Below are 15,551 nucleotides of genomic sequence, written 5' to 3' on the forward strand. Positions count from 1 at the left end.
TTTGACTATCATTACTTAAAATAAGTTTAATTGATTCTGAAAGGAAGATGATGGAGATCTGTAATTCGAAGCAAAAATATTAGAATGAAAAAAGTAGGCGTCGAGGTGCGGGGGATCGAACCCCGGGCCTTTCACATGCAAAGCGAACGCTCTACCACTGAGCTACACCCCCAGAGCTTGTTTCTTTTCTGCGGAAAAAGAATCGAAAACAAGCGTCGTTTTCGTAAAAATGAACACGGAAAGAATGCGCGAAACAAAGTTTGACTATCATTACTTTAAAATAAGTTTAATTGATTCTGAAAGGAAGATGATGGGGATCTGTAATTTGAAGCAAAAATTTTATAATGAAAAAAGTAGGTGTTGAGGAGCGGGGGAGCGAACCCCGGGCCTTTCACATGCAAAGCGAACGCTCTACCACTGAGCTACACCCCCAGCGCTTGTTTCTTTTCTGCGGGAAAAGAATCGAAAACAAGCGTCTTTTTCGTAAAAAAGAACACGGAAAGAATGCGCGAAACAAAGTTTGACTATCATTAATTTAAAATAAGTTTAATTGATTCTGAAAGGAAGATGATGGAGATCTGTAATTCGAAGCAAAAATATTAGAATGAAAAAAGTAGGTGTCGAGGTGCGGGGGATCGAACCCCGGGTCTTTCACATGCAAAGCGAACGCTCTACCACTGAGCTACACCCCCAGTGCTTGTTTCTTTTCTGCGGAAAAAAAGAATCGAAAACAAACGTCTTTTTCGTAAAAAAGAACACGGAAAGAATGCGCGAAACAAAGTTTGACGATCATTACTTTAAAATAAGTTTAATTGATTCTGAAAGGAAGATGATGGAGATCTGTAATTCGAAGCAAAAATATTAGAATGAAAAAAGTAGGTATCGAGGTGCGGGGGATCGAACCCCGGGCCTTTCACATGCAAAGCGAACGCTCTACCACTGAGCTACACCCCAAGTGCTTGTTTCTTTTCTGCGGAAAAAAAGAATCGAAAACAAGCGTCTTTTTCGTAAAAAAGAACACGGAAAGAATGCGCGAAACAAAGTTTGACGATCATTACTTTAAAATAAGTTTAATTGATTCTGAAAGGAAGATGATGGAGATCTGTAATTCGAAGCAAAAATATTAGAATGAAAAAAGCAGGAGTGGAGGTGCGGGGGATCGAACCCCGGGCCTTTCACATGCAAAGCGAGCGCTCTACCACTGAGCTACACCCCCAGTGCTTGTTTCTTTTCTGCGGAAAAAGAATCGAAAACAAGCGTCTTTTTCGTAAAAAAGAACACGGAAAGAATGCGCGAAACAAAGTTTGACTATCATTAATTTAAAATAAGTTTAATTGATTCTGAAAGGAAGTAGATGGAGATCTGTAATTCGAAGCAAAAATATTAGAATGAAAAAAGTAGGTGTGGAGGTGCGGGGGATAGAACCCCGGGCCTTTCACATGCAAAGCGAACGCTCTACCACTGAGCTACACCCCCAGTGCTTGTTTCTTTTCTGCGGAAAACGAATCGAAAACAAGCGTCTTTTTCGTAAAAAAGAACACGGAAAGAATGCGCGAAACAAAGTTTGACTATCATTAATTTAAAATAAGTTTAATTAATTCTGAAAGGAAGATGATGGAGATCTGTAATTCGAAGCAAAAATATTAGAATGAAAAAAGTAGGTGTGGAGGTGCGGGGGATCGAACCCCGGGCCTTTCACATGCAAAGCGAACGCTCTACCACTGAGCTACACCCCCAGTGCTTGTTTCTTTTCTGCGGAAAAAAAGAATCGAAAACAAACGTCTTTTTCGTAAAAAAGAACACGGAAAGAATGCGCGAAACAAAGTTTGACGATCATTACTTTAAAATAAGTTTAATTGATTCTGAAAGGAAGATGATGGAGATCTGTAATTCGAAGCAAAAATATTAGAATGAAAAAAGTAGGTATCGAGGTGCGGGGGATCGAACCCCGGGCCTTTCACATGCAAAGCGAACCATCTACCACTGAGCTACACCCCCAGTGCTTGTTTCTTTTCTGCGGAAAAAAAGAATCGAAAACAAGCGTCTTTTTCGTAAAAAAGAACACGGAAAGAATGCGCGAAACAAAGTTTGGCTATCATTAATTTAAAATAAGTTTAATTGATTCTGAAAGGAAGTAGATGGAGATCTGTATTCGAAGCAAAAATATTAGAATGAAAAAAGTAGGTGTGGAGGTGCGGGGGATCGAACCCCGGGCCTTTCACATGCAAAGCGAACGCTCTACCACTGAGCTACACCCCCAGTGCTTGTTTCTTTTCTGCGGAAAAAGAATCGAAAACAAGCGTCTTTTTCGTAAAAAAGAACACTGAAAGAATGCGCGAAACAAAGTTTGACTATCATAAATTAAAATAAGTTTAATTGATTCTGAAAGGAAGATGATGGAGATCTGTAATTCGAAGCAAAAATATTAGAATAAAAAAAGTAGGTGTGGAGGTGCGGGGGATCGAACCCCGGGCCTTTCACATGCAAAGCGAACGCTCTACCACTGAGCTACACCCCCAGTGCTTGTTTCTTTTCTGCGGAAAAAGAATCGAAAACAAGCGTCTTTTTCGTAAAAAAGAACACGGAAAGAATGCGCGAAACAAAGTTTGACGATCATTACTTTAAAATAAGTTTAATTGATTCTGAAAGGAAGATGATGGAGATCTGTAATTCGAAGCAAAAATATTAGAATGAAAAAAGTAGGTGTGGAGGTGCGGGGGATCGAACCCCGGGCCTTTCACATGCAAAGCGAACGCTCTACCACTGAGCTACACCCCCAGTGCTTGTTTCTTTTCTGCGTAAAAAGAATCGAAAACAAGCGTCGTTTTCGTAAAAAAGAACACGGAAAGAATGCGCGAAACAAATTTTGACTATCATTAATTTAAAATAAGTTTAATTGATTCTGAAAGGAAGATGATGGAGATCTGTAATTCGAAGCAAAAATATTAGAATGAAAAAAGCAGGAGTGGAGGTGCGGGGGATCGAACCCCGGGCCTTTCACATGCAAAGCGAGCGCTCTACCACTGAGCTACACCCCCAGTGCTTGTTTCTTTTCTGCGGAAAAAGAATCGAAAACAAGCGTCTTTTTCGTAAAAAAGAACACGGAAAGAATGCGCGAAACAAAGTTTGACTATCATTAATTTAAAATAAGTTTAATTGATTCTGAAAGGAAGTAGATGGAGATCTGTAATTCGAAGCAAAAATATTAGAATGAAAAAAGTAGGTGTGGAGGTGCGGGGGATAGAACCCCGGGCCTTTCACATGCAAAGCGAACGCTCTACCACTGAGCTACACCCCCAGTGCTTGTTTCTTTTCTGCGGAAAACGAATCGAAAACAAGCGTCTTTTTCGTAAAAAAGAACACGGAAAGAATGCGCGAAACAAAGTTTGACTATCATTAATTTAAAATAAGTTTAATTAATTCTGAAAGGAAGATGATGGAGATCTGTAATTCGAAGCAAAAATATTAGAATGAAAAAAGTAGGTGTGGAGGTGCGGGGGATCGAACCCCGGGCCTTTCACATGCAAAGCGAACGCTCTACCACTGAGCTACACCCCCAGTGCTTGTTTCTTTTCTGCGGAAAAAAAGAATCGAAAACAAACGTCTTTTTCGTAAAAAAGAACACGGAAAGAATGCGCGAAACAAAGTTTGACGATCATTACTTTAAAATAAGTTTAATTGATTCTGAAAGGAAGATGATGGAGATCTGTAATTCGAAGCAAAAATATTAGAATGAAAAAAGTAGGTATCGAGGTGCGGGGGATCGAACCCCGGGCCTTTCACATGCAAAGCGAACCATCTACCACTGAGCTACACCCCCAGTGCTTGTTTCTTTTCTGCGGAAAAAAAGAATCGAAAACAAGCGTCTTTTTCGTAAAAAAGAACACGGAAAGAATGCGCGAAACAAAGTTTGGCTATCATTAATTTAAAATAAGTTTAATTGATTCTGAAAGGAAGTAGATGGAGATCTGTATTCGAAGCAAAAATATTAGAATGAAAAAAGTAGGTGTGGAGGTGCGGGGGATCGAACCCCGGGCCTTTCACATGCAAAGCGAACGCTCTACCACTGAGCTACACCCCCAGTGCTTGTTTCTTTTCTGCGGAAAAAGAATCGAAAACAAGCGTCTTTTTCGTAAAAAAGAACACTGAAAGAATGCGCGAAACAAAGTTTGACTATCATAAATTAAAATAAGTTTAATTGATTCTGAAAGGAAGATGATGGAGATCTGTAATTCGAAGCAAAAATATTAGAATAAAAAAAGTAGGTGTGGAGGTGCGGGGGATCGAACCCCGGGCCTTTCACATGCAAAGCGAACGCTCTACCACTGAGCTACACCCCCAGTGCTTGTTTCTTTTCTGCGGAAAAAGAATCGAAAACAAGCGTCTTTTTCGTAAAAAAGAACACGGAAAGAATGCGCGAAACAAAGTTTGACGATCATTACTTTAAAATAAGTTTAATTGATTCTGAAAGGAAGATGATGGAGATCTGTAATTCGAAGCAAAAATATTAGAATGAAAAAAGTAGGTGTGGAGGTGCGGGGGATCGAACCCCGGGCCTTTCACATGCAAAGCGAACGCTCTACCACTGAGCTACACCCCCAGTGCTTGTTTCTTTTCTGCGTAAAAAGAATCGAAAACAAGCGTCGTTTTCGTAAAAAAGAACACGGAAAGAATGCGCGAAACAAATTTTGACTATCATTAATTTAAAATAAGTTTAATTGATTCTGAAAGGAAGATGATGGAGATCTGTAATTCGAAGCAAAAATATTAGAATGAAAAAAGTAGGTGTGGAGGTGCGGGGGATTGAACCCCGTGCCTTTCACATGCAAAGCGAACGCTCTACCACTGAGCTACACCCCCAGTGCTTGTTTCTTTTCTGCGGAAAAAGAATCGAAAACAAGCGTCTTTTTCGTAAAAAAGAACACGGAAAGAATGCGCGAAACAAAGTTTGACTATCATTAATTTAAAATAAGTTTAATTGATTCTGAAAGGAAGATGATGGAGATCTGTAATTCGAAGCAAAAATTTTATAATGAAAAAAGGAGGTGTGGAGGTACGGGGGATCGAACCCCGGGCCTTTCACATGCAAAGCGAACGCTCTACCACTGAGCTACACCCCCAGTGCTTGTTTCTTTTCTGCGGGAAAAGAATCGAAAACAAGCGTCTTATTCGTAAAAAAGAACACGGAAAGATTGCGCGAAACAAAGTTTGATTATCATTACTTTAAAATAAGTTTAATTGATTCTGAAAGGAAGATGATGGAGATCTGTAATTCGAAGTGAACGCTCTACCACTGAGCTACACCCACAGTGCTTGTTTGCTTTCTGCGGGAAAAGAATCGAAAACAAGCGTCTTTTTCGTAAAAAAGAACACGGAAAGAATGCGCGAAACAAAGTTTGACTATCATTACTTTAAAATAAGTTTAATTGATTCTGAAAGGAAGATGATGGAGATCTGTAATTCGAAGCAAAAATTTTATAATGAAAAAAAAGGTGTGGAGGTACGGGGGATCGAACCCCGGGCCTTTCACATGCAAAGCGAACGCTCTACCACTGAGCTACACCCCCAGTGCTTGTTTCTTGTCTGCGGAAAAAGAATCGAAAACAAGCGTCTTTTTCGTAAAAAAGAACACGGAAAGAATGCGTGAAACAAAGTTTGACTATCATTACTTTAAAATAAGTTTAATTGATTCTGAAAGGAAGATGATGGAGATCTGTAATTCGAAGCAAAAATATTAGAATGAAAAAAGTAGGTGTGGAAGTGCGGGGGATCGAACCCCGGGCCTTTCACATGCAAAGCGAGCGCTCTACCACTGAGCTACACCCACAGTGCTTGTTTGTTTTCTGCGGGAAAAGAATCGAAAACAAGCGTCTTTTTCGTAAAAAAGAACACGGAAAGAATGCGCGAAACAAAGTTTGACTATCATTACTTTAAAATAAGTTTAATTGATTCTGAAAGGAAGATGATGGAGATCTGTAATTCGAAAAAATATTATAATGAAAAAAGTAGGTGTGGAGGTGCGGTGGATCGAACTCCGGGCCTTTCACATGCAAAGCGAACGCTCTACCACTGAGCTACACCCCCAGAGCTTGTTTCTTTTCTGCGGAAAAAGAATCGAAAACAAGCGTCTTTTTCGTAAAAAAGAACACGGAAAGAATGCGCGAAACAAAGTTTGACTATCATTACTTTAAAATAAGTTTAATTGATTCTGAAAGGAAGATGATGGAGATCTGTAATTCGAAGCAAAAATATTAGAATGAAAAAAGTAGGCGTCGAGGTGCGGGGGATCGAACCCCGGGCCTTTCACATGCAAAGCGAACGCTCTACCACTGAGCTACACCCCCAGAGCTTGTTTCTTTTCTGCGGAAAAAGAATCGAAAACAAGCGTCGTTTTCGTAAAAATGAACACGGAAAGAATGCGCGAAACAAAGTTTGACTATCATTACTTTAAAATAAGTTTAATTGATTCTGAAAGGAAGATGATGGGGATCTGTAATTTGAAGCAAAAATTTTATAATGAAAAAAGTAGGTGTTGAGGAGCGGGGGATCGAACCCCGGGCCTTTCACATGCAAAGCGAACGCTCTACCACTGAGCTACACCCCCAGTGCTTGTTTGTTTTCTGCGGAAAAAGAATCGAAAACAAGCGTCTTTTTCGTAAAAAAGAACACGGAAAGAATGCGCGAAACAAAGTTTGACTATCATTAATTTAAAATAAGTTTAATTGATTCTGAAAGGAAGATGATGGAGATCTGTAATTCGAAGCAAAAATATTAGAATGAAAAAAGTAGGTGTCGAGGTGCGGGGGATCGAACCCCGGGCCTTTCACATGCAAAGCGAACGCTCTACCACTGAGCTACACCCCCAGTGCTTGTTTCTTTTCTGCGGAAAAAAAGAATCGAAAACAAACGTCTTTTTCGTAAAAAAGAACACGGAAAGAATGCGCGAAACAAAGTTTGACGATCATTACTTTAAAATAAGTTTAATTGATTCTGAAAGGAAGATGATGGAGATCTGTAATTCGAAGCAAAAATATTAGAATGAAAAAAGTAGGTATCGAGGTGCGGGGGATCGAACCCCGGGCCTTTCACATGCAAAGCGAACGCTCTACCACTGAGCTACACCCCAAGTGCTTGTTTCTTTTCTGCGGAAAAAAAGAATCGAAAACAAGCGTCTTTTTCGTAAAAAAGAACACGGAAAGAATGCTCGAAACAAAGTTTGACGATCATTACTTTAAAATAAGTTTAATTGATTCTGAAAGGAAGATGATGGAGATCTGTAATTCGAAGCAAAAATATTAGAATGAAAAAAGCAGGTGTGGAGGTGCGGGGGATCGAACCCCGGGCCTTTCACATGCAAAGCGAACGCTCTACCACTGAGCTACACCCCCAGTGCTTGTTTCTTTTCTGCGGAAAAAGAATCGAAAACAAGCGTCTTTTTCGTAAAAAAGAACACGGAAAGAATGCGCGAAACAAAGTTTGACTATCATTAATTTAAAATAAGTTTAATTGATTCTGAAAGGAAGTAGATGGAGATCTGTAATTCGAAGCAAAAATATTAGAATGAAAAAAGTAGGTGTGGAGGTGCGGGGGATAGAACCCCGGGCCTTTCACATGCAAAGCGAACGCTCTACCACTGAGCTACACCCCCAGTGCTTGTTTCTTTTCTGCGGAAAACGAATCGAAAACAAGCGTCTTTTTCGTAAAAAAGAACACGGAAAGAATGCGCGAAACAAAGTTTGACTATCATTAATTTAAAATAAGTTTAATTGATTCTGAAAGGAAGATGATGGAGATCTGTAATTCGAAGCAAAAATATTAGAATGAAAAAAGTAGGTGTGGAGGTGCGGGGGATCGAACCCCGGGCCTTTCACATGCAAAGCGAACGCTCTACCACTGAGCTACACCCCCAGTGCTTGTTTCTTTTCTGCGGAAAAAGAATCGAAAACAAGCGTCTTTTTCGTAAAAAAGAACACGGAAAGAATGCGCGAAACAAAGTTTGACTATCATTAATTTAAAATAAGTTTAATTGATTCTGAAAGGAAGATGATGGAGATCTGTAATTCGAAGCAAAAATATTAGAATGAAAAAAGTAGGTGTGGAGGTGAGGGGGATCGAACCCCGGGCCTTTCACATGCAAAGCGAACGCTCTACCACTGAGCTACACCCCCAGTGCTTGTTTCTTTTCTGCGGAAAAAGAATCGAAAACAAGCGTCTTTTTCGTAAAAAAGAACACGGAAAGAATGCGCGAAACAAAGTTTGACTATCATTAATTTAAAATAAGTTTAATTGATTCTGAAAGGAAGATGATGGAGATCTGTAATTCGAAGCAAAAATATTAGAATGAAAAAAGTAGGTGTGGAGGTGCGGGGGATCGAACCCCGGGCCTTTCACATGCAAAGCGAACGCTCTACCACTGAGCTACACCCCCAGTGCTTGTTTCTTTTCTGCGGAAAAAGAATCGAAAACAAGCGTCTTTTTCGTAAAAAAGAACACGGAAAGAATGCGCGAAACAAAGTTTGACTATCATTACTTAAAATAAGTTTAATTGATTCTGAAAGGAAGATGATGGAGATCTGTAATTCGAAGCAAAAATATTAGAATGAAAAAAGTAGGTGTGGAGGGCAAGGGGATCGAACCCCGGGCCTTTCACATGCAAAGCGAACGCTCTACCACTGAGCTACACCCCCAGTGCTTGTTTGTTTTCTGCGGGAAAAGAATCGAAAACAAGCGTCTTTTTCGTAAAAAAGAACACGGAAAGAATGCGCGAAACAAAGTTTGACTATCATTAATTTAAAATAAGTTTAATTGATTCTGAAAGGAAGATGATGGAGATCTGTAATTCGAAGCAAAAATATTAGAATGAAAAAAGTAGGTGTGGAGGTGCGGGGGATCGAACCCCGGGCCTTTCACATGCAAAGCGAACGCTCTACCACTGAGCTACACCCCCAGTGCTTGTTTCTTTTCTGCGGAAAAAAAGAATCGAAAACAAACGTCTTTTTCGTAAAAAAGAACACGGAAAGAATGCGCGAAACAAAGTTTGACGATCATTACTTTAAAATAAGTTTAATTGATTCTGAAAAGAAGATGATGGAGATCTGTAATTCGAAGCAAAAATATTAGAATGAAAAAAGTAGGTATCGAGGTGCGGGGGATCGAACCCCGGGCCTTTCACATGCAAAGCGAACGCTCTACCACTGAGCTACACCCCAAGTGCTTGTTTCTTTTCTGCGGAAAAAAAGAATCGAAAACAAGCGTCTTTTTCGTAAAAAAGAACACGGAAAGAATGCGCGAAACAAAGTTTGACGATCATTACTTTAAAATAAGTTTAATTGATTCTGAAAGGAAGATGATGGAGATCTGTAATTCGAAGCAAAAATATTAGAATGAAAAAAGCAGGTGTGGAGGTGCGGGGGATCGAACCCCGGGCCTTTCACATGCAAAGCGAACGCTCTACCACTGAGCTACACCCCCAGTGCTTGTTTCTTTTCTGCGGAAAAAGAATCGAAAACAAGCGTCTTTTTCGTAAAAAAGAACACGGAAAGAATGCGCGAAACAAAGTTTGACTATCATTAATTTAAAATAAGTTTAATTGATTCTGAAAGGAAGATGATGGAGATCTGTAATTCGAAGCAAAAATATTAGAATGAAAAAAGTAGGTGTGGAGGTACGGGGGATCGAACCCCGGGCCTTTCACATGCAAAGCGAACGCTCTACCACTGAGCTACACCCCCAGTGCTTGTTTCTTGTCTGCGGAAAAAGAATCGAAAACAAGCGTCTTTTTCGTAAAAAAGAACACGGAAAGAATGCGTGAAACAAAGTTTGACTATCATTACTTTAAAATAAGTTTAATTGATTCTGAAAGGAAGATGATGGAGATCTGTAATTCGAAGCAAAAATATTAGAATGAAAAAAGTAGGTGTGGAAGTGCGGGGGATCGAACCCCGGGCCTTTCACATGCAAAGCGAGCGCTCTACCACTGAGCTACACCCACAGTGCTTGTTTGTTTTCTGCGGGAAAAGAATCGAAAACAAGCGTCTTTTTCGTAAAAAAGAACACGGAAAGAATGCGCGAAACAAAGTTTGACTATCATTACTTTAAAATAAGTTTAATTGATTCTGAAAAGAAGATGATGGAGATCTGTAATTCGAAGCAAAAATATTAGAATGAAAAAAGTAGGTATCGAGGTGCGGGGGATCGAACCCCGGGCCTTTCACATGCAAAGCGAACGCTCTACCACTGAGCTACACCCCAAGTGCTTGTTTCTTTTCTGCGGAAAAAAAGAATCGAAAACAAGCGTCTTTTTCGTAAAAAAGAACACGGAAAGAATGCGCGAAACAAAGTTTGACGATCATTACTTTAAAATAAGTTTAATTGATTCTGAAAGGAAGATGATGGAGATCTGTAATTCGAAGCAAAAATATTAGAATGAAAAAAGCAGGTGTGGAGGTGCGGGGGATCGAACCCCGGGCCTTTCACATGCAAAGCGAACGCTCTACCACTGAGCTACACCCCCAGTGCTTGTTTCTTTTCTGCGGAAAAAGAATCGAAAACAAGCGTCTTTTTCGTAAAAAAGAACACGGAAAGAATGCGCGAAACAAAGTTTGACTATCATTAATTTAAAATAAGTTTAATTGATTCTGAAAGGAAGATGATGGAGATCTGTAATTCGAAGCAAAAATTTTATAATGAAAAAAAAGGTGTGGAGGTACGGGGGATCGAACCCCGGGCCTTTCACATGCAAAGCGAACGCTCTACCACTGAGCTACACCCCCAGTGCTTGTTTCTTGTCTGCGGAAAAAGAATCGAAAACAAGCGTCTTTTTCGTAAAAAAGAACACGGAAAGAATGCGTGAAACAAAGTTTGACTATCATTACTTTAAAATAAGTTTAATTGATTCTGAAAGGAAGATGATGGAGATCTGTAATTCGAAGCAAAAATATTAGAATGAAAAAAGTAGGTGTGGAAGTGCGGGGGATCGAACCCCGGGCCTTTCACATGCAAAGCGAGCGCTCTACCACTGAGCTACACCCACAGTGCTTGTTTGTTTTCTGCGGGAAAAGAATCGAAAACAAGCGTCTTTTTCGTAAAAAAGAACACGGAAAGAATGCGCGAAACAAAGTTTGACTATCATTACTTTAAAATAAGTTTAATTGATTCTGAAAGGAAGATGATGGAGATCTGTAATTCGAAAAAATATTATAATGAAAAAAGTAGGTGTGGAGGTGCGGTGGATCGAACTCCGGGCCTTTCACATGCAAAGCGAACGCTCTACCACTGAGCTACACCCCCAGAGCTTGTTTCTTTTCTGCGGAAAAAGAATCGAAAACAAGCGTCGTTTTCGTAAAAATGAACACGGAAAGAATGCGCGAAACAAAGTTTGACTATCATTACTTTAAAATAAGTTTAATTGATTCTGAAAGGAAGATGATGGGGATCTGTAATTTGAAGCAAAAATTTTATAATGAAAAAAGTAGGTGTTGAGGAGCGGGGGATCGAACCCCGGGCCTTTCACATGCAAAGCGAACGCTCTACCACTGAGCTACACCCCCAGTGCTTGTTTGTTTTCTGCGGAAAAAGAATCGAAAACAAGCGTCTTTTTCGTAAAAAAGAACACGGAAAGAATGCGCGAAACAAAGTTTGACTATCATTAATTTAAAATAAGTTTAATTGATTCTGAAAGGAAGATGATGGAGATCTGTAATTCGAAGCAAAAATATTAGAATGAAAAAAGTAGGTGTCGAGGTGCGGGGGATCGAACCCCGGGCCTTTCACATGCAAAGCGAACGCTCTACCACTGAGCTACACCCCCAGTGCTTGTTTCTTTTCTGCGGAAAAAAAGAATCGAAAACAAACGTCTTTTTCGTAAAAAAGAACACGGAAAGAATGCGCGAAACAAAGTTTGACGATCATTACTTTAAAATAAGTTTAATTGATTCTGAAAGGAAGATGATGGAGATCTGTAATTCGAAGCAAAAATATTAGAATGAAAAAAGTAGGTATCGAGGTGCGGGGGATCGAACCCCGGGCCTTTCACATGCAAAGCGAACGCTCTACCACTGAGCTACACCCCAAGTGCTTGTTTCTTTTCTGCGGAAAAAAAGAATCGAAAACAAGCGTCTTTTTCGTAAAAAAGAACACGGAAAGAATGCTCGAAACAAAGTTTGACGATCATTACTTTAAAATAAGTTTAATTGATTCTGAAAGGAAGATGATGGAGATCTGTAATTCGAAGCAAAAATATTAGAATGAAAAAAGCAGGTGTGGAGGTGCGGGGGATCGAACCCCGGGCCTTTCACATGCAAAGCGAACGCTCTACCACTGAGCTACACCCCCAGTGCTTGTTTCTTTTCTGCGGAAAAAGAATCGAAAACAAGCGTCTTTTTCGTAAAAAAGAACACGGAAAGAATGCGCGAAACAAAGTTTGACTATCATTAATTTAAAATAAGTTTAATTGATTCTGAAAGGAAGTAGATGGAGATCTGTAATTCGAAGCAAAAATATTAGAATGAAAAAAGTAGGTGTGGAGGTGCGGGGGATAGAACCCCGGGCCTTTCACATGCAAAGCGAACGCTCTACCACTGAGCTACACCCCCAGTGCTTGTTTCTTTTCTGCGGAAAACGAATCGAAAACAAGCGTCTTTTTCGTAAAAAAGAACACGGAAAGAATGCGCGAAACAAAGTTTGACTATCATTAATTTAAAATAAGTTTAATTGATTCTGAAAGGAAGATGATGGAGATCTGTAATTCGAAGCAAAAATATTAGAATGAAAAAAGTAGGTGTGGAGGTGCGGGGGATCGAACCCCGGGCCTTTCACATGCAAAGCGAACGCTCTACCACTGAGCTACACCCCCAGTGCTTGTTTCTTTTCTGCGGAAAAAGAATCGAAAACAAGCGTCTTTTTCGTAAAAAAGAACACGGAAAGAATGCGCGAAACAAAGTTTGACTATCATTAATTTAAAATAAGTTTAATTGATTCTGAAAGGAAGATGATGGAGATCTGTAATTCGAAGCAAAAATATTAGAATGAAAAAAGTAGGTGTGGAGGTGAGGGGGATCGAACCCCGGGCCTTTCACATGCAAAGCGAACGCTCTACCACTGAGCTACACCCCCAGTGCTTGTTTCTTTTCTGCGGAAAAAGAATCGAAAACAAGCGTCTTTTTCGTAAAAAAGAACACGGAAAGAATGCGCGAAACAAAGTTTGACTATCATTAATTTAAAATAAGTTTAATTGATTCTGAAAGGAAGATGATGGAGATCTGTAATTCGAAGCAAAAATATTAGAATGAAAAAAGTAGGTGTGGAGGTGCGGGGGATCGAACCCCGGGCCTTTCACATGCAAAGCGAACGCTCTACCACTGAGCTACACCCCCAGTGCTTGTTTCTTTTCTGCGGAAAAAGAATCGAAAACAAGCGTCTTTTTCGTAAAAAAGAACACGGAAAGAATGCGCGAAACAAAGTTTGACTATCATTACTTAAAATAAGTTTAATTGATTCTGAAAGGAAGATGATGGAGATCTGTAATTCGAAGCAAAAATATTAGAATGAAAAAAGTAGGTGTGGAGGGCAAGGGGATCGAACCCCGGGCCTTTCACATGCAAAGCGAACGCTCTACCACTGAGCTACACCCCCAGTGCTTGTTTGTTTTCTGCGGGAAAAGAATCGAAAACAAGCGTCTTTTTCGTAAAAAAGAACACGGAAAGAATGCGCGAAACAAAGTTTGACTATCATTAATTTAAAATAAGTTTAATTGATTCTGAAAGGAAGATGATGGAGATCTGTAATTCGAAGCAAAAATATTAGAATGAAAAAAGTAGGTGTGGAGGTGCGGGGGATCGAACCCCGGGCCTTTCACATGCAAAGCGAACGCTCTACCACTGAGCTACACCCCCAGTGCTTGTTTCTTTTCTGCGGAAAAAAAGAATCGAAAACAAACGTCTTTTTCGTAAAAAAGAACACGGAAAGAATGCGCGAAACAAAGTTTGACGATCATTACTTTAAAATAAGTTTAATTGATTCTGAAAAGAAGATGATGGAGATCTGTAATTCGAAGCAAAAATATTAGAATGAAAAAAGTAGGTATCGAGGTGCGGGGGATCGAACCCCGCGCCTTTCACATGCAAAGCGAACGCTCTACCACTGAGCTACACCCCCAGTGCTTGTTTCTTTTCTGCGGAAAAAGAATCGAAAACAAGCGTCTTTTTCGTAAAAAAGAACACGGAAAGAATGCGCGAAACAAAGTTTGACTATCATTAATTTAAAATAAGTTTAATTGATTCTGAAAGGAAGATGATGGAGATCTGTAATTCGAAGCAAAAATATTAGAATGAAAAAAGTAGGTGTGGAGGTGAGGGGGATCGAACCCCGGGCCTTTCACATGCAAAGCGAACGCTCTACCACTGAGCTACACCCCCAGTGCTTGTTTCTTTTCTGCGGAAAAAGAATCGAAAACAAGCGTCTTTTTCGTAAAAAAGAACACGGAAAGAATGCGCGAAACAAAGTTTGACTATCATTAATTTAAAATAAGTTTAATTGATTCTGAAAGGAAGATGATGGAGATCTGTAATTCGAAGCAAAAATATTAGAATGAAAAAAGTAGGTGTGGAGGTGCGGGGGATCGAACCCCGGGCCTTTCACATGCAAAGCGAACGCTCTACCACTGAGCTACACCCCCAGTGCTTGTTTCTTTTCTGCGGAAAAAGAATCGAAAACAAGCGTCTTTTTCGTAAAAAAGAACACGGAAAGAATGCGCGAAACAAAGTTTGACTATCATTACTTAAAATAAGTTTAATTGATTCTGAAAGGAAGATGATGGAGATCTGTAATTCGAAGCAAAAATATTAGAATGAAAAAAGTAGGTGTGGAGGGCAAGGGGATCGAACCCCGGGCCTTTCACATGCAAAGCGAACGCTCTACCACTGAGCTACACCCCCAGTGCTTGTTTGTTTTCTGCGGGAAAAGAATCGAAAACAAGCGTCTTTTTCGTAAAAAAGAACACGGAAAGAATGCGCGAAACAAAGTTTGACTATCATTAATTTAAAATAAGTTTAATTGATTCTGAAAGGAAGATGATGGAGATCTGTAATTCGAAGCAAAAATATTAGAATGAAAAAAGTAGGTGTGGAGGTGCGGGGGATCGAACCCCGGGCCTTTCACATGCAAAGCGAACGCTCTACCACTGAGCTACACCCCCAGTGCTTGTTTCTTTTCTGCGGAAAAAAAGAATCGAAAACAAACGTCTTTTTCGTAAAAAAGAACACGGAAAGAATGCGCGAAACAAAGTTTGACGATCATTACTTTAAAATAAGTTTAATTGATTCTGAAAAGAAGATGATGGAGATCTGTAATTCGAAGCAAAAATATTAGAATGAAAAAAGTAGGTATCGAGGTGCGGGGGATCGAACCCCGGGCCTTTCACATGCAAAGCGAACGCTCTACCACTGAGCTACACCCCAAGTGCTTGTTTCTTTTCTGCGGAAAAAAAGAATCGAAAACAAGCGTCTTTTTCGTAAAAAAGAACACGGAAAGAATGCGCGAAACAAAGTTTGACG

At 39.9% G+C, this 15,551-nt stretch overlaps 47 non-coding genes across 47 annotated transcripts; all 47 read right to left on the reverse strand.

Moving 5' to 3' along the window:
• Positions 1-98: 98 nt before the first annotated feature.
• TRNAA-UGC (transfer RNA alanine (anticodon UGC)) lies at positions 99-172 on the reverse strand. The gene has a single exon. It is a non-coding gene; the product is annotated as a tRNA-Ala (tRNA).
• A 446-nt stretch (positions 173-618) lies between these two features.
• TRNAA-UGC (transfer RNA alanine (anticodon UGC)) lies at positions 619-692 on the reverse strand. The gene has a single exon. It is a non-coding gene; the product is annotated as a tRNA-Ala (tRNA).
• A 190-nt stretch (positions 693-882) lies between these two features.
• On the reverse strand, positions 883-954 carry TRNAA-UGC (transfer RNA alanine (anticodon UGC)). Its single transcript has one exon. It is a non-coding gene; the product is annotated as a tRNA-Ala (tRNA).
• Positions 955-1,144: 190 nt separating this feature from the next.
• On the reverse strand, positions 1,145-1,216 carry TRNAA-UGC (transfer RNA alanine (anticodon UGC)). The gene has a single exon. It is a non-coding gene; the product is annotated as a tRNA-Ala (tRNA).
• A 188-nt stretch (positions 1,217-1,404) lies between these two features.
• TRNAA-UGC (transfer RNA alanine (anticodon UGC)) lies at positions 1,405-1,476 on the reverse strand. Its single transcript has one exon. It is a non-coding gene; the product is annotated as a tRNA-Ala (tRNA).
• Positions 1,477-1,664: 188 nt separating this feature from the next.
• TRNAA-UGC (transfer RNA alanine (anticodon UGC)) lies at positions 1,665-1,736 on the reverse strand. The gene has a single exon. It is a non-coding gene; the product is annotated as a tRNA-Ala (tRNA).
• A 451-nt stretch (positions 1,737-2,187) lies between these two features.
• On the reverse strand, positions 2,188-2,259 carry TRNAA-UGC (transfer RNA alanine (anticodon UGC)). The gene has a single exon. It is a non-coding gene; the product is annotated as a tRNA-Ala (tRNA).
• A 187-nt stretch (positions 2,260-2,446) lies between these two features.
• On the reverse strand, positions 2,447-2,518 carry TRNAA-UGC (transfer RNA alanine (anticodon UGC)). Its single transcript has one exon. It is a non-coding gene; the product is annotated as a tRNA-Ala (tRNA).
• Positions 2,519-2,706: 188 nt separating this feature from the next.
• Positions 2,707-2,778, reverse strand: TRNAA-UGC (transfer RNA alanine (anticodon UGC)). The gene has a single exon. It is a non-coding gene; the product is annotated as a tRNA-Ala (tRNA).
• A 188-nt stretch (positions 2,779-2,966) lies between these two features.
• Positions 2,967-3,038, reverse strand: TRNAA-UGC (transfer RNA alanine (anticodon UGC)). Its single transcript has one exon. It is a non-coding gene; the product is annotated as a tRNA-Ala (tRNA).
• Positions 3,039-3,226: 188 nt separating this feature from the next.
• TRNAA-UGC (transfer RNA alanine (anticodon UGC)) lies at positions 3,227-3,298 on the reverse strand. The gene has a single exon. It is a non-coding gene; the product is annotated as a tRNA-Ala (tRNA).
• Positions 3,299-3,486: 188 nt separating this feature from the next.
• TRNAA-UGC (transfer RNA alanine (anticodon UGC)) lies at positions 3,487-3,558 on the reverse strand. The gene has a single exon. It is a non-coding gene; the product is annotated as a tRNA-Ala (tRNA).
• A 451-nt stretch (positions 3,559-4,009) lies between these two features.
• On the reverse strand, positions 4,010-4,081 carry TRNAA-UGC (transfer RNA alanine (anticodon UGC)). The gene has a single exon. It is a non-coding gene; the product is annotated as a tRNA-Ala (tRNA).
• A 187-nt stretch (positions 4,082-4,268) lies between these two features.
• On the reverse strand, positions 4,269-4,340 carry TRNAA-UGC (transfer RNA alanine (anticodon UGC)). The gene has a single exon. It is a non-coding gene; the product is annotated as a tRNA-Ala (tRNA).
• Positions 4,341-4,528: 188 nt separating this feature from the next.
• On the reverse strand, positions 4,529-4,600 carry TRNAA-UGC (transfer RNA alanine (anticodon UGC)). The gene has a single exon. It is a non-coding gene; the product is annotated as a tRNA-Ala (tRNA).
• Positions 4,601-4,788: 188 nt separating this feature from the next.
• On the reverse strand, positions 4,789-4,860 carry TRNAA-UGC (transfer RNA alanine (anticodon UGC)). Its single transcript has one exon. It is a non-coding gene; the product is annotated as a tRNA-Ala (tRNA).
• Positions 4,861-5,048: 188 nt separating this feature from the next.
• Positions 5,049-5,120, reverse strand: TRNAA-UGC (transfer RNA alanine (anticodon UGC)). The gene has a single exon. It is a non-coding gene; the product is annotated as a tRNA-Ala (tRNA).
• Positions 5,121-5,495: 375 nt separating this feature from the next.
• Positions 5,496-5,567, reverse strand: TRNAA-UGC (transfer RNA alanine (anticodon UGC)). Its single transcript has one exon. It is a non-coding gene; the product is annotated as a tRNA-Ala (tRNA).
• Positions 5,568-6,270: 703 nt separating this feature from the next.
• Positions 6,271-6,344, reverse strand: TRNAA-UGC (transfer RNA alanine (anticodon UGC)). The gene has a single exon. It is a non-coding gene; the product is annotated as a tRNA-Ala (tRNA).
• A 188-nt stretch (positions 6,345-6,532) lies between these two features.
• On the reverse strand, positions 6,533-6,605 carry TRNAA-UGC (transfer RNA alanine (anticodon UGC)). The gene has a single exon. It is a non-coding gene; the product is annotated as a tRNA-Ala (tRNA).
• A 185-nt stretch (positions 6,606-6,790) lies between these two features.
• On the reverse strand, positions 6,791-6,864 carry TRNAA-UGC (transfer RNA alanine (anticodon UGC)). Its single transcript has one exon. It is a non-coding gene; the product is annotated as a tRNA-Ala (tRNA).
• A 190-nt stretch (positions 6,865-7,054) lies between these two features.
• TRNAA-UGC (transfer RNA alanine (anticodon UGC)) lies at positions 7,055-7,126 on the reverse strand. The gene has a single exon. It is a non-coding gene; the product is annotated as a tRNA-Ala (tRNA).
• A 190-nt stretch (positions 7,127-7,316) lies between these two features.
• On the reverse strand, positions 7,317-7,388 carry TRNAA-UGC (transfer RNA alanine (anticodon UGC)). Its single transcript has one exon. It is a non-coding gene; the product is annotated as a tRNA-Ala (tRNA).
• Positions 7,389-7,576: 188 nt separating this feature from the next.
• On the reverse strand, positions 7,577-7,648 carry TRNAA-UGC (transfer RNA alanine (anticodon UGC)). The gene has a single exon. It is a non-coding gene; the product is annotated as a tRNA-Ala (tRNA).
• Positions 7,649-7,836: 188 nt separating this feature from the next.
• TRNAA-UGC (transfer RNA alanine (anticodon UGC)) lies at positions 7,837-7,908 on the reverse strand. The gene has a single exon. It is a non-coding gene; the product is annotated as a tRNA-Ala (tRNA).
• Positions 7,909-8,096: 188 nt separating this feature from the next.
• Positions 8,097-8,168, reverse strand: TRNAA-UGC (transfer RNA alanine (anticodon UGC)). Its single transcript has one exon. It is a non-coding gene; the product is annotated as a tRNA-Ala (tRNA).
• A 188-nt stretch (positions 8,169-8,356) lies between these two features.
• Positions 8,357-8,428, reverse strand: TRNAA-UGC (transfer RNA alanine (anticodon UGC)). Its single transcript has one exon. It is a non-coding gene; the product is annotated as a tRNA-Ala (tRNA).
• Positions 8,429-8,875: 447 nt separating this feature from the next.
• TRNAA-UGC (transfer RNA alanine (anticodon UGC)) lies at positions 8,876-8,947 on the reverse strand. Its single transcript has one exon. It is a non-coding gene; the product is annotated as a tRNA-Ala (tRNA).
• Positions 8,948-9,137: 190 nt separating this feature from the next.
• On the reverse strand, positions 9,138-9,209 carry TRNAA-UGC (transfer RNA alanine (anticodon UGC)). The gene has a single exon. It is a non-coding gene; the product is annotated as a tRNA-Ala (tRNA).
• A 190-nt stretch (positions 9,210-9,399) lies between these two features.
• TRNAA-UGC (transfer RNA alanine (anticodon UGC)) lies at positions 9,400-9,471 on the reverse strand. Its single transcript has one exon. It is a non-coding gene; the product is annotated as a tRNA-Ala (tRNA).
• Positions 9,472-9,659: 188 nt separating this feature from the next.
• TRNAA-UGC (transfer RNA alanine (anticodon UGC)) lies at positions 9,660-9,731 on the reverse strand. The gene has a single exon. It is a non-coding gene; the product is annotated as a tRNA-Ala (tRNA).
• A 448-nt stretch (positions 9,732-10,179) lies between these two features.
• Positions 10,180-10,251, reverse strand: TRNAA-UGC (transfer RNA alanine (anticodon UGC)). The gene has a single exon. It is a non-coding gene; the product is annotated as a tRNA-Ala (tRNA).
• Positions 10,252-10,441: 190 nt separating this feature from the next.
• TRNAA-UGC (transfer RNA alanine (anticodon UGC)) lies at positions 10,442-10,513 on the reverse strand. Its single transcript has one exon. It is a non-coding gene; the product is annotated as a tRNA-Ala (tRNA).
• Positions 10,514-10,700: 187 nt separating this feature from the next.
• Positions 10,701-10,772, reverse strand: TRNAA-UGC (transfer RNA alanine (anticodon UGC)). The gene has a single exon. It is a non-coding gene; the product is annotated as a tRNA-Ala (tRNA).
• Positions 10,773-11,477: 705 nt separating this feature from the next.
• TRNAA-UGC (transfer RNA alanine (anticodon UGC)) lies at positions 11,478-11,550 on the reverse strand. The gene has a single exon. It is a non-coding gene; the product is annotated as a tRNA-Ala (tRNA).
• A 185-nt stretch (positions 11,551-11,735) lies between these two features.
• TRNAA-UGC (transfer RNA alanine (anticodon UGC)) lies at positions 11,736-11,809 on the reverse strand. Its single transcript has one exon. It is a non-coding gene; the product is annotated as a tRNA-Ala (tRNA).
• A 190-nt stretch (positions 11,810-11,999) lies between these two features.
• Positions 12,000-12,071, reverse strand: TRNAA-UGC (transfer RNA alanine (anticodon UGC)). The gene has a single exon. It is a non-coding gene; the product is annotated as a tRNA-Ala (tRNA).
• Positions 12,072-12,261: 190 nt separating this feature from the next.
• On the reverse strand, positions 12,262-12,333 carry TRNAA-UGC (transfer RNA alanine (anticodon UGC)). Its single transcript has one exon. It is a non-coding gene; the product is annotated as a tRNA-Ala (tRNA).
• Positions 12,334-12,521: 188 nt separating this feature from the next.
• TRNAA-UGC (transfer RNA alanine (anticodon UGC)) lies at positions 12,522-12,593 on the reverse strand. The gene has a single exon. It is a non-coding gene; the product is annotated as a tRNA-Ala (tRNA).
• Positions 12,594-12,781: 188 nt separating this feature from the next.
• On the reverse strand, positions 12,782-12,853 carry TRNAA-UGC (transfer RNA alanine (anticodon UGC)). The gene has a single exon. It is a non-coding gene; the product is annotated as a tRNA-Ala (tRNA).
• A 188-nt stretch (positions 12,854-13,041) lies between these two features.
• Positions 13,042-13,113, reverse strand: TRNAA-UGC (transfer RNA alanine (anticodon UGC)). The gene has a single exon. It is a non-coding gene; the product is annotated as a tRNA-Ala (tRNA).
• A 188-nt stretch (positions 13,114-13,301) lies between these two features.
• TRNAA-UGC (transfer RNA alanine (anticodon UGC)) lies at positions 13,302-13,373 on the reverse strand. The gene has a single exon. It is a non-coding gene; the product is annotated as a tRNA-Ala (tRNA).
• Positions 13,374-13,820: 447 nt separating this feature from the next.
• Positions 13,821-13,892, reverse strand: TRNAA-UGC (transfer RNA alanine (anticodon UGC)). The gene has a single exon. It is a non-coding gene; the product is annotated as a tRNA-Ala (tRNA).
• A 450-nt stretch (positions 13,893-14,342) lies between these two features.
• TRNAA-UGC (transfer RNA alanine (anticodon UGC)) lies at positions 14,343-14,414 on the reverse strand. Its single transcript has one exon. It is a non-coding gene; the product is annotated as a tRNA-Ala (tRNA).
• A 188-nt stretch (positions 14,415-14,602) lies between these two features.
• TRNAA-UGC (transfer RNA alanine (anticodon UGC)) lies at positions 14,603-14,674 on the reverse strand. Its single transcript has one exon. It is a non-coding gene; the product is annotated as a tRNA-Ala (tRNA).
• A 447-nt stretch (positions 14,675-15,121) lies between these two features.
• On the reverse strand, positions 15,122-15,193 carry TRNAA-UGC (transfer RNA alanine (anticodon UGC)). The gene has a single exon. It is a non-coding gene; the product is annotated as a tRNA-Ala (tRNA).
• Positions 15,194-15,383: 190 nt separating this feature from the next.
• On the reverse strand, positions 15,384-15,455 carry TRNAA-UGC (transfer RNA alanine (anticodon UGC)). The gene has a single exon. It is a non-coding gene; the product is annotated as a tRNA-Ala (tRNA).
• Positions 15,456-15,551: the final 96 nt, after the last annotated feature.

Source organism: Parasteatoda tepidariorum, chromosome 10, assembly GCF_982258835.1.
Source record: "Parasteatoda tepidariorum strain Cologne lab strain chromosome 10, Ptep-v5.0, whole genome shotgun sequence".
Lineage (NCBI taxonomy): Eukaryota > Metazoa > Arthropoda > Arachnida > Araneae > Theridiidae > Parasteatoda > Parasteatoda tepidariorum.